The 11967-nt window shown below is 36.6% G+C and overlaps 1 pseudogene; it reads right to left on the bottom strand.

Moving 5' to 3' along the window:
• Positions 1 to 10999: 10999 nt before the first annotated feature.
• Positions 11000 to 11735, bottom strand: LOC138145710 (small ribosomal subunit protein mS26 pseudogene; annotated as a pseudogene).
• Between the last annotated feature and the right edge of the window lie 232 nt (positions 11736 to 11967).

Raw genomic sequence — 11967 nt, 5'->3', positions numbered from 1 at the left:
ATGAATAGTGTGTATTTGGCAGAGAAGTAAGATCTTTGCTTTAGGAAGATGAATTTCATAGCTACAGTGGAGAAACATTTAAGACAAATGACCAATTAGTGACTATTGCAATAGTCTAGCCATAGGGCTATTAAAATAAAAAGCCCCCACCAAAATTTTGTCAGCATCAGAGTAGAGAAGCACAATATACAAAAGTTATTGTGTAGGTAAAATCAGCAGGAAATGATAACAGATTTGATGTGGTGGGGTAAAATGGAGTGAAGAGTCAGGAATGACATCTAGTTTGCAAGCTTTGATGACTGGTTGGATGGTGGCATCCTTGACAATAATGGTGTGGTGGTTATAAGGAACTCGCATGTGCAAGGTACTATGCTTGGTGCTTTACTAGTATTATCTCATGCTATTGTTACCCCTATTTGACAGTTAAAGAAACTGAGGCAGAGAGGTTAAGTGTTACACAGCTAGTGTCTGACATCTTTTTTGAACTAATGTCTTTCTTATTTTAGGCTAGAGTATTATCCACTGCACCACCTAGCACCTTCAATAATCCTAGTGAGTCAACTGAAATGATTGATGCAATAACTTCACTAAAATAGGATTTAAAATAAATTTACATAAATCATTATTAGCATTTCTATATATTACCAGTAAATCTCAGCATGAAAAGATATGGAGAAATTCAGCATCTACCAATAGGAATTAAATAAGTAGAACTACTAATCATTCATTATAGAAATAAACACAAAGTAGAACTATGAAATTTAAAGAATATTAAATACTCATGAGTAGGTCAAACCAATATAATAAACATGAAAATACTTCAAAATTTTTTTTCTTATTCTTACATTTACGTCAAATTACTGAATGGTTATGTCATAGGACTAAAAATAATAATAATCAAATACATCTGAAGGTGCAAAATTAATGAAAATAAGGAAATATTGGGGGAAAAAGTAAGCAAAGAAATATAGCAATGTTAAAATTTGAATCTATGCTGTAAGAGTGTAGTTTGAATTCTAAAACTACTCTACTTCCTGACTAAGAGTGCAACACTGAGACAAGCCTTGTAGCTTAATGTTCAATAATACCCAAAAGCACAATTCCTGAAAGAATAAATATTTGACCAAAAAATATATTGAAAAAACTGGAAAGCAGTTGGGAAGAAATATTGTTTAGACTACCACCTTACAAGATATATCCACAATTATCAAAATTTAAGATAGAAACATCTAAATAGAAAAAATGTAATACCATAAACAAATTAGAGGGAAAAGGAAGAAAATTAACTTTCACATCTATCTTTGATGAAAAGCTTACGATCAAAAAAGTTACAAAGAAGAGGACAGAAGATGAAGTGGAAAATTTTAATTAAATATTTTAAAAAGATTTTGTGGAATAAAATCAATGCATTTGAAAAGGAACAATTAGGTGAAGGAAAAACAAAAACAAATTTGTGTAAAGATTATCTCCTAAGAGTCCAATTATGAAATAGATGAGGAATTTATTCATAAGAGTGAGAACTTCTCCCTTATTAATAAATTATTAAAGTATGAGAACCATTTTCAAAGGAGGAAATCCAACCTCTGAACAATTTTATGAAAAATTCTTTCAATCATAAATAACTAAGGAAATACACATTAAATAAACTCTGGGTTGCTTCTTCACAGCAAAAAGAAGTGGAAATGACAAATATTGAAAAAACTATTAAGAAATTAAAACCCATTTACATTGTTGGTAGTGTTGTGAGTTATTCACTAAATTGATCATTTAATCGAGTCATATCATTACTATGCCTATTTCCATAAGAGATTAGAAATTTTAAACAATTACAAATAGAAATTACTCAAATTTTTGTTCTTATTTTACTGGAAAAGAACTGGAAAGTAAGGGTGTTCCCATCAACTTGGGAATCAAATGTTTCCATAATTTTGCAAATTTCCAAATTTCATAATTTGACAAATGAGTTATGTCATATGAATGTAATGAGATTCCATTCTTCCAGCAATTGTGAAAAGAGGGGCAATTTTAGAGAATACTGTGAAGAAGATAATTAACTAATGCTGAATGAATTGAGCACATACAAGAACACACACACAATAACAACAACAGTAAAATAAATGAACTTGTAAAACAAACAACTTTGAAAGACTTAGGACCTCTATCCCATAGCAGTTATATTGTGAAAGACTAACTATTTTTCCCTCCATCCTATCCTGCCACTCACTTATTCTATTTAGTCCTGTGACCCTGTCCCTTTTCAAAAGTGTTTGCTTCAACTACTCTCTCACCCAATATGCCCTCCCTTCTATAATCCCCCCTCTTAGTTTTTTTCCCCTAACTTTCCTGTAGGGTAAGATGACCAACTGAGTGTGTAGGTTATTTCCTTCTTAGGACAAATTCAATGAGAGTAAGATTGACCTTTTTCTTTTCACCTTACTGCTCTTCCCCTCCATTGAAACAGTTTTCTCTTGACTCTTTTATATGAAATAATTTTCCCTCTTATATTTCTCCGTTCATATTCAACTCATCCTGTGCCCTCTGTCTATGTATACATGTAGACATGTATACACCCTCACATATATATTTATATATGCATACACCCCCATACATACAGATATATATATATATATATATATATATATATATATATATATATATATATATATATATATATATAAACACACCCATAAAACAAATATATTCCCTTCGACTATCCTCATACTGAGGAAAGACTAATAAGTTACAATTGTCTTTTTTCCATGTAAGAATGTAAATAGTTCTTTAATAAGTTCCTTATTATTCCTTTTTCCTGTTTATCTTCTCATACTTCTCTTGTTTCCTGTTTTAGAAAGTCAAATTTTCTGTTCATATCTGTTGTTTTCATTAAGAATTCTTGAAAGTTCTCTATTTCATTGAGTATCCATATTTTCTCCTGAAGTATTATACTCAGTTTTGCTGGGTAGGTGATCCTTCATTTTGATCGCAGCTCCTTTGACCTCTGGAGTATCATATTCCAAGCCCTTTTATCCCTTAATGTAGAAGCTGCTTGATCTTGTGTTATGCTGATTTGTTTCCACAATATTAAAATTGTTTCTTCCTGACTGTTTTTAATATTTTCTCCTTGACCTGGGACCTCTGGAATTTGACTATAATATTGCTATGATTTTTATTTTTGCAATATTTTCCAAGAGGTATTCAGTGAATTCTTTGAATTTCTATGTTGGCCTCTGGTTCTAGAATATCAGAGCAATTTTCCTTGAGAATTTCTTGAAGGGTCATATCTAGGGTCTTTTTTTTTATTATAGCTTTCAGGTACTCCAGTAATTTTTAAATTATCTCTCTTGGATTTATTTTCCAGGTCACTGGTTTTTCCAATAAGATATTTCACTTTGCCTTTTATTTTTTTTTCATTCTTTAGGATATGTTTTATAGTATCTCGATTTCTCATAAAGTCATTAGCTTCCATTTGCTCCAATATAACTTGGAGGGAATTATTCTCTTCAGCGAGTTTTTGAAATTCCTTTTCCATCTGGGCAATTAAGCTTTTTTAAGGCATTCTTCTCATTCGCATTTTGGGCCCCTTTTGCCATTTGAGTTAGTCTATTTTGTAAGGTTTTTTTTCTGCAGTATTTTTGTAGGGTCTCCTTTAGCAGGCTGTTGTCTCACTTTTCATGATTTTCTTGCATCATTCTTATTTCTCTTCCTATTTTTTTCCTCCACTTCTCTTACTTGATTTTCAAAATTCTTCTTAAGCTCCTCCATGACCTGTGACAAATTCATATTTTTCTTGGAGGCTTTTGATGCAGGACTTTTGACTTCATGGACTTTTTCTGGTTACATGTTTTGATACTCTTTGTGCCCCGAAAAAGTTTCTGTGGTCTGATTGTGCTTCTTTTGTTTGATCATCTTGCCAGACAATTACTTGGCTTTTGAGCTCTTTGCCATGGTAAAACCCTGCTTCCAGAGTGGAGAGAATTGTGTACCAAATTTCTGGAATTTTTACAGCCATTGCAAAAGCTATGAGGAGAGTGACCTCTCTACAGCCATCACAAGCTCTGTTATGCTAAAGTTCCTCATCCCAGGAGCACCACTGAAGACTGTGACCCAGATCCAAGCAGGTCAAAGATTACCCTCTGAATGATCACTTCATCCCCCCATGATCTGCAGACCAGAAGCTCCCAAGGTAGCCATGCAGCAACAGGTGCAGCTGCTGCACTGCCACTATGTTTTTGCCCCTGAGGGCAGGGACCAGAGTGTGCTCTTCTCTCACCCGGTCCCAACAGAGTTCCCTACTGACCTTTTACTTTCTCTGCGATGTTTATGGGTTGGTAAGTCTGGAAACCATCAAAGCTGCTGGTGATTCATTCTCCTGAAGTCTGCTTTGACCAGTCTGGGCTGTGAGTCTGGGCCAGCAGGGCTCATGCAAGACTGCATTCAGCTCCCAGAATGTTGTGATAGATGCTTCCTGTCAACCTACCAGGCAAACTTCAGAGGGAGATTTGTTTCTCTCTGTCACTTTGTGGGTTCTATCACTCTAACGTTTGTTTAGAGTCATTTTTTTACAGGTATTAGAGGTAGTTGGAGTCAGAGCTCAAGCAAGTTCCTCTTTTTACTCCACCATTTTGACTCCACCCCTTACTGTCATTCTTTTGAATGAAATTACTGAGTATTTCTAAGATTTTTAGTTTCACCCACTCATTCTTTAAGATTAGATTTTTTAGTTACCAATTAATTTTTACTCCATTTTTTATAGCCTTTATAAAATATATTTTATTGCATCAAGATCTGAAAAAGATGCATTTAATGTTTCTGCCTTTCTGCACGAGATTGTGAGGTTTTTATGCCATAGTATGTGGTCAGTTTTTGTGTATGTGCCATATACTGCTAAGAAGAAGGTATATTTATTTTTATCCCCATTCAGTTTTCTCCAGAGGTCTATCAAATGCACCTTCTCTAACATTCTAGTCACCTCCTTAATTTCTTTCTTGTTTATTTTGGAGTTCGATTTATCAAGTTAAGAGAGGGATAGGTTGAGGTCCACCATTATTATAGTTTTGCTATCTATTTCTTTCTCTTACTCCCTTAACCTCTCTAAGAATTTGCATGATATACCATTTAGTAATGATATTACTTGATTGTCAGTGTTGCCTTTTAACAGGATATAGTTTTTTTCCTTATCTCTTTCAATTGGATCTATTTTCCTTTTGCATTGTCTGAGAATAGGATTGCTATCCCTCCTTTTTTTTACTTTAGATGAAGCATAATATATTCTACTCCAGTATTTTACCTTTAACTTGTGTGTATCCACCTCTCTCAAATGTGTTTCTTGCAAACAGCATATCACAGGAATATGGTTGTTAATCACTTCTGCTATCTTCTTCTCTTTTATGGGAGAGTTCATCCCATTCATATTCACAGTTATGGTTTCTATCTGAGCCTTTCTATCCATCCTATTCCCTCCCCTGTTTATGCTTTTTTTTTGTCCTTCTTCTTTGCCCTCCTTAAGAGCTTTCCTTTTGAGGACCACTTTCCTTGATATTCCCTCCTTAATTGCCCTTCTCCCTTTTCCTACTGTTTCCCTTTACTACTTGTCCTCTCCCTTGAACCCTCCCTCTTTCTTTCCTCCTTCCTGTCCTACTGTCTGTACGGCAAGCTAGATTTTTATACTTAACAAAGTATGTTATTCCTTCCTTGAAGCATATCTAAAGAGAATAAAACTCAAAAAATGTTCTCTCCCTTCCTTCTTTCCCTCTGGTTATAAGTTTTTATGTCTCTTCTCATTAGATTCCTGTGCTTAACTCTATTATTCCTTCCTTGAACCAAAACCAGTGAGAGTAAAAATCTTACAATGTTCATCTCCCTCCCTTCTTTTCTTCCATTATAATGTTTTTATGCCTCCTCATGTGACTTAATTTATCCTTTCCTGCTTCTTCTTCTCCCATTACAATCTCTTTGTACCCCCTAATAAGAATTTTTTATCATTAAATTAGTTAATTTACACCCACATCCTCTGTCTATCTATCTATCCATTTTAAATGTCATGATGATTATATAGTTCTCAATATTGACAGGTATCATTCTCCCATACAGAGATATAAACAGATGTTCATTATGAGTAACAAGTTGTGTGTGTGTTTGTGTTTGTGTGTGGGTGTTTCCTGTTTACCTTTTTATGTCTCTCTTGATTCTTATATTTGGAGACCAAGTTTTCCATTAAGCTGTGGCCTTTTCATCAGGAAGGTCTAGAAGTCCCTTATTTCATTGAATGATCATCTCCTTCCCTGAAAGATTATGCTCAATCTTTCTGGGTAGTTGATCTTTGGTTGAAATCCAAGCTCTTTTGCCTTACAAAATATCATATTTCAATCATTTTTTCATCATGGCTTTCTCTTCAACCAATAATTCTTAGTTTATCTCTCCTGGATCTGTTTTCAAGGTCAGTTGCTTTTCCAGTGAGATAGTTTACATTTTCTTCTATTTTTTCATTCTTTAGATTCTGTTGGATTGATTCATGATGCCTCATAAAGTCATAAGCTTCCATTTGTCTTTTTCTAATATTTAGTGAATTGTTTCTTCAGGTAGTTTTTGAATCTCCTCCATTTGCTCAGTTTTTACTTTTTTCTGAGTTAAAATTCTTTTTATTACTGTTTCAACACCATAAAGAGAAATTTTCACACATAAAAACATGCAAAAATAATAGAATTATATATGAAACTATGATTTCTAAATCATGCCACTTGCTTTCTACTTGTAATCTGCTTGTAAGTTCTGCTTGTAATGTTAGTGGTTGAATTTTACTTGTGTTAATTTGCACAAAATAAAACATTGGATTTTTAAGGCATCATTTTTAGTATTATCACATTATTGCTAACTCCCGTCACCTTTCATTGATCTCCCTTTTTTCCTCCCAATTAAGAAAACATAAAGTAGGGGTGGGCTGGGGTGCAGGTTTTGGTGTAATAGGGTGGAGGGTGTAATGGTTGGACAGTTTAAAAGCTGTCTACTAGATCTGTTTCTGTCTTAATAATTCTGTCTGTGTACTTTGAAGTTCGGGGTGCTGACCTTTTCCCCTGAACAAGGTAAACGATATATGTCTGACTGATTAGAGAAAGCTTGTTAACCCATTCTGAGTTGCTTTCCTTTAACAAAGCAGATCCAAGAACCTGTGGTAGCTGCAAACCCTGAGGATGCTTGGGGTGCTTGCCGCTACAAAATGGAGTCACAAACAGGATCTGCAGAGTAAAAGGAAAGTATGGGGACTGGGATAATTGTTTGTTTCCCAGTTGTGGTAGCTGTGATTCTGTGGAGCCGTGGAGCAGGAGAGAAGAATGGCCTGCATGCAGACTTCGCTGAGCTGAGAGCAGGATTGGTGAGCTGCCTGCATCGGGACCTGGGCAGAAGCCAGGAGCAGCTGCCGCCTGCAGGAGGAGAAGGAACCCAGGAGTTCGGAATTCAGCCACAGGAAAAGATAAGAACTGAGCAGCAAAGCAGGGGCACTGAGTGTGTTTCCTGGCTGCATCCCACAGTTTGGGACCCAGGGGGAGGATGGACTTGTGACTATGGTGGGTGGGATGAAGTGCCTTGGATCCCCAGGGACCCCACCATGTTGGTTTTGTTACCCAACCCCCTCTCTGTACTTGGAAGCAGAGGCTGGAGCTGTGTGAAGGGAAGGACACCCCTCTCTGCCCATGAGAACTTTATTTGAACTCTTGTTTTGAATTGAAGTGATAATGCTATGTACTTTGTGTTTGTTTAAAGCCCAGTGACCACTTTGGTAACTTTAGTTCTGTACCTTGAAAATGTGACCTAAGAGATATTTAGTGCTAATTTAAAAGTAAATTGTCTATGCTAAGGGCATGAAAGATCTTGGGGCTGAATGTAATGGAAATGCAAATTTAAAGATCTACCCTGCCCCTAGGCTAAAGTGCACCTGGAGTCTGGGGTGGGAGGCTTGTTTTTCAGTAGATACTTCTTGATTGACCAGTGGATCAATAAGGTTGTTACATTCTCTGAGCCAGGAGAAGGCTATATAAGCCCTGATGTGAGGCTTTGTTTTGGGGGCTCACTTTGAGAAGTGTTCTGTGATTGGATATGGATTCTGGGAAGCCATTGTCCAGAGCCCCCCCCCCAGCTTTGAAAAATCCAGATGTTGAAAGCCAGATGTTGATTTGGTATGGATGTAATGGTTGGACAGTTTGAAATCTGTCTACTAGATCTGTTTCTGTCTTGATAATTCTGTCTGTGTACTTTGAAGTTTGAGCTGCTGACCTTTTCCCCTGAACAAAGTAAATGATATATATCTGACTGATTAAAGTAAGCTTGTTAACCCATTTTGAGTTGCTTTCCTTTAACAAAGCAGATCCAAGAACCTGTGGTGGCAGCAAACCCTGAGGACGCTTGGGGTGCTTGCCGCTACAGAGGGTTGTAACAAATCCACAAATGGCCACATCTAAAATATATGTATTTTTATCTTGTAGACATCCCTTATCTACAGGAGGGTAACATCTCTAGAGCATTTTCAGGTCCTTATGGAGATTTTATTATTCAAAAATTGGAGATTCAAAAGTTGTTTCTCTTTGCATTGTTGTTGTCCTGCTTTAAATTCTTGTGTTTCTGTTTTTTCACTTTCCATCAGGTCATACCACCCATGATTCCATGAAATCACTTATTATTTGGTTTCTAGTTTTCTCTGAAATTATATATTTATATTCCAAACTTCCTACTCATATCAGGTCTTTCCATAAAAAGAAAAAAAACAAATTACTCAAAATCTTCTATTATGGTGGGGTGGCTGGGTGGCACAGTGAGTAAGAGCACTGGCCCCAGAGTTGGGATGACCTGGGATCTATTTCAGGCTCAGATACTTACCACCACACCCAGAAATAACTGGCTGTGTAACCTTGAGCAAGGTACTTAACCCCAATTGCTTTAAAAAAAATCTACTATTGTGTTAAGTATATTTTTCCCACATAGGAGTATACCAAATTTTGCAGGGTTGTTAATTATTGGTTGTAAGTCCATCTCTTTTGCCTTTATAAATATTGCATTCCAATATTTCCTCTCATTTATGGTTGAGGCTGTCAAGCCTTGTGTGATCCAATCTGTACTTGTTGTTTGAACTGTTTCATTCTGTATTCTTGTAATATTTTCTCTTTGACATTGGATTTCTTAATTTTGATGATGAAATTCCTGGGAGTTTTTAATTGGGGATTTATTATAGGAGGTCACCTATGCATTCTTTCTATATTTTTTTCTGCCTCCTGGTTCTAATACATCTGGACATTACTATTTTATGAATTCTTGAAATATAGTATCCACACTTTTTAATATATCAATGTTTTCAGTTAGCCCTATAATTTTTATATTATCCCTTCCCGACCAGTTTTCAAGATAGTTGTGTTTGTTACCAGATAGTTTACATTTTCTTCTTTGAATTTTTCAATCTTTTAATTTTGTTCTAATATTTCTTGCTGTCTTATGGAGTTATTGATTTCTGTTTGATCTATTTTTTTTTGTTTTTAAGGACTCCTCTTCTTGCATAAGGTCTACTATTTTCTCTTCCTAGTTATCTATCGTACTTGCAATTCTTTCCTCCAAATATTTTATTTCATTTTTTATCTATTACTTCTTTTCTTTTAGGAATTCTCATAGTCCTTGTTTAAAATCCATGTTTTTCTTTTTAATCTATGTTTAGAGTTGTTATAGAATGGCTTTCTCCTTCTTAAAAAGAGGCAGCAACCGATTATTACATACCTACTTCTTCCTTATTTATCAATAAGGAGAAATGAGGTGTAAAGCCATGGATGAGCAGCTTTCCAGAGGACTGCCGCTGTGACCAGTTTTAATGAAGGTTCTGATCACAGAGTATAGTGAACTCTATTTATTTTGTAGTAAACTAAAACAAAACATTCACAGAAATCAAAGTTCAGCATTCACAATGTTATAACATAACAACTTATCACTAAAGTGGCCACATAGTTCTCACCAAAGTGGCCACATAGTTTTAAGCAAAAGATATTATTCAATAAGTCATTAACTCAATCATCCTTAAGGAGAAAGCCTCCTTAAAGGTCACAAAGTATAAAGGTCAAAGTTCTCTACCTCTAGGTCACATTGTCTCAATGTCTCAGTCTAAAAGTCTCCTTTCTTCTTTATTGGCAATTAGTTTCCAATCATCCTTAACTCAATCATTCTTAAGAGATACAAGGTACAGAGTACTAAGTTCTCCCACACCTAGACCACAGTAAATCATGATATTGTCAGTCAGAACTAAGTACCCAAGGAGAGGTGTTTTCATCTTACCTCAAGCCTGGCTGCAAAATTCCATGGTTCCTTTTCCATGAGTCCAACTCCTGCCTGAATCTACACACTTGTCACCTGGATTCCCAGGTAGGCAGCTCTCAGCTCCTTATCCAGTTCCTTGCCTAGTTCCACACTGAAACTTACAGTGTTTAGTCCACCTCAAGTCCTTCACTGTTTCTGTTTCTGGGAAGACAAAGATTAACAGAAGTAAAAGAACATCCATACACATTGCTTGCACCATCATCAATTCACTATCTGCCTGTGAAATCAACACAGACCCACAAACATGGTCTGTGAACTCAACACGAATTGTCAGTATAGTCCCAGGACCACTGAAACCCTCCTCCAGGACTTATGTAAACAGACAACAGGAAAATACTCTTTCCAGGCTTCCAATAAGGTCCCAGGGCTTCTGTACAAAGCATTACAAACACAAATCAATGCAGATATTACAAACAGAGTGGCAGCATACCACAAGTTTTCTCCTTCTTAACTCTGCCACCACAAGTGTTCGCTCCTCAGTTCTGCTCTTTCCCAGCTTGTGTTCAGCTTTTCACCTGGTCATTAGTTGCTCCCTCTTCCTTCCACCTTTTACATCTGACTGTGGGTTTCACAAGTTCTGTTTCCAGAACAAAAATTTGATATAATCATGGGTATAGCTCAAAAGAAACTTGAACTGAAACAAGGTGCTAAATAATTAAATAGCTGAAACAAGGTGCTGAGAAATTCTTTTCTTGCCATTAGATTTGGCCAGATGAAGCCTGGAATGGGTGGTGGGCAGGAAGATCTCCACTGTGACAGGCCCTGGCAGTTGCTTCTCCTGGTAGCCCTCAGTCCCACCGGAGGTTTGAATCACTTGGCCCTCCTTGGTAAGAGCCCAGTTGTAGGTTCAAGGTATGTCAAGGGTGGTTTCAATCTTCTCCTCCATGTTATCCAGAATAATGAATGTTTTCAAATATTCCTGCAACTGTACAACTTCTCTATCCTTTTCTTGGACAAAAACTGGTCCCTTCAGCTCTTGGAGCCACTCCTGGTCCTGCTCTTGTCACTGAAACCTTGAGACCCTCAGTGCCTGCATCCAAGTGTTCTCTGCTTGGTTCCAGATCATGAGCTCTTTGTGTTCCTCAGAATCCTGTAGAGCTTTCAGTCTCCCAAACTTCTGCTCATATACTTTTCTCCAAACCTTGTCCATGAACTCAAGTCTGAGAGCTTACACAGTCTATCTATAACTATTATAACACTCCATTAGCATGTCCATTTCAGTGTGGGCTATGGGGTTAAGGATTCAAAAGTGCCCGAACTTGGACTTGTCAGGTGGGTCTTTGTAGCTCTTATGACCCTGTTTGGGCATCAATGATAGTGGTGAAGAAGTATCCAGGACCAGAGGTCTAACAGAGCAGCCCAAGCAGATCCAAAGTTCTGAGTGTGGCCATAACCACGAGGCATTCAAATTGTTTTGTTCTTTTGGAGGATATCTATACTTGGTAATGGTTGATGTATTCATCTTTAATATATTTATCTCTCCCAGTTTAGCTTCTGATTTGAGGCTTTGTGCTAGGGGTAGGCTATGTCCCCTACTAAGTTTCAGGGTACTTGACTAACCAGGTAGGATCTTTCTCAATTCCTTGGGTTCTTGCACTTCTTTCCACATCCTAGGATTTGTCC

This window comes from Petaurus breviceps, unplaced genomic scaffold (assembly GCF_028583685.1).
Source record: "Petaurus breviceps papuanus isolate PSGF00001 unplaced genomic scaffold, PetGlider_PUasm1.0 90743, whole genome shotgun sequence".
NCBI lineage: Eukaryota > Metazoa > Chordata > Mammalia > Diprotodontia > Petauridae > Petaurus > Petaurus breviceps.
This window is presented reverse-complemented; position numbering and strand designations above follow the sequence as displayed.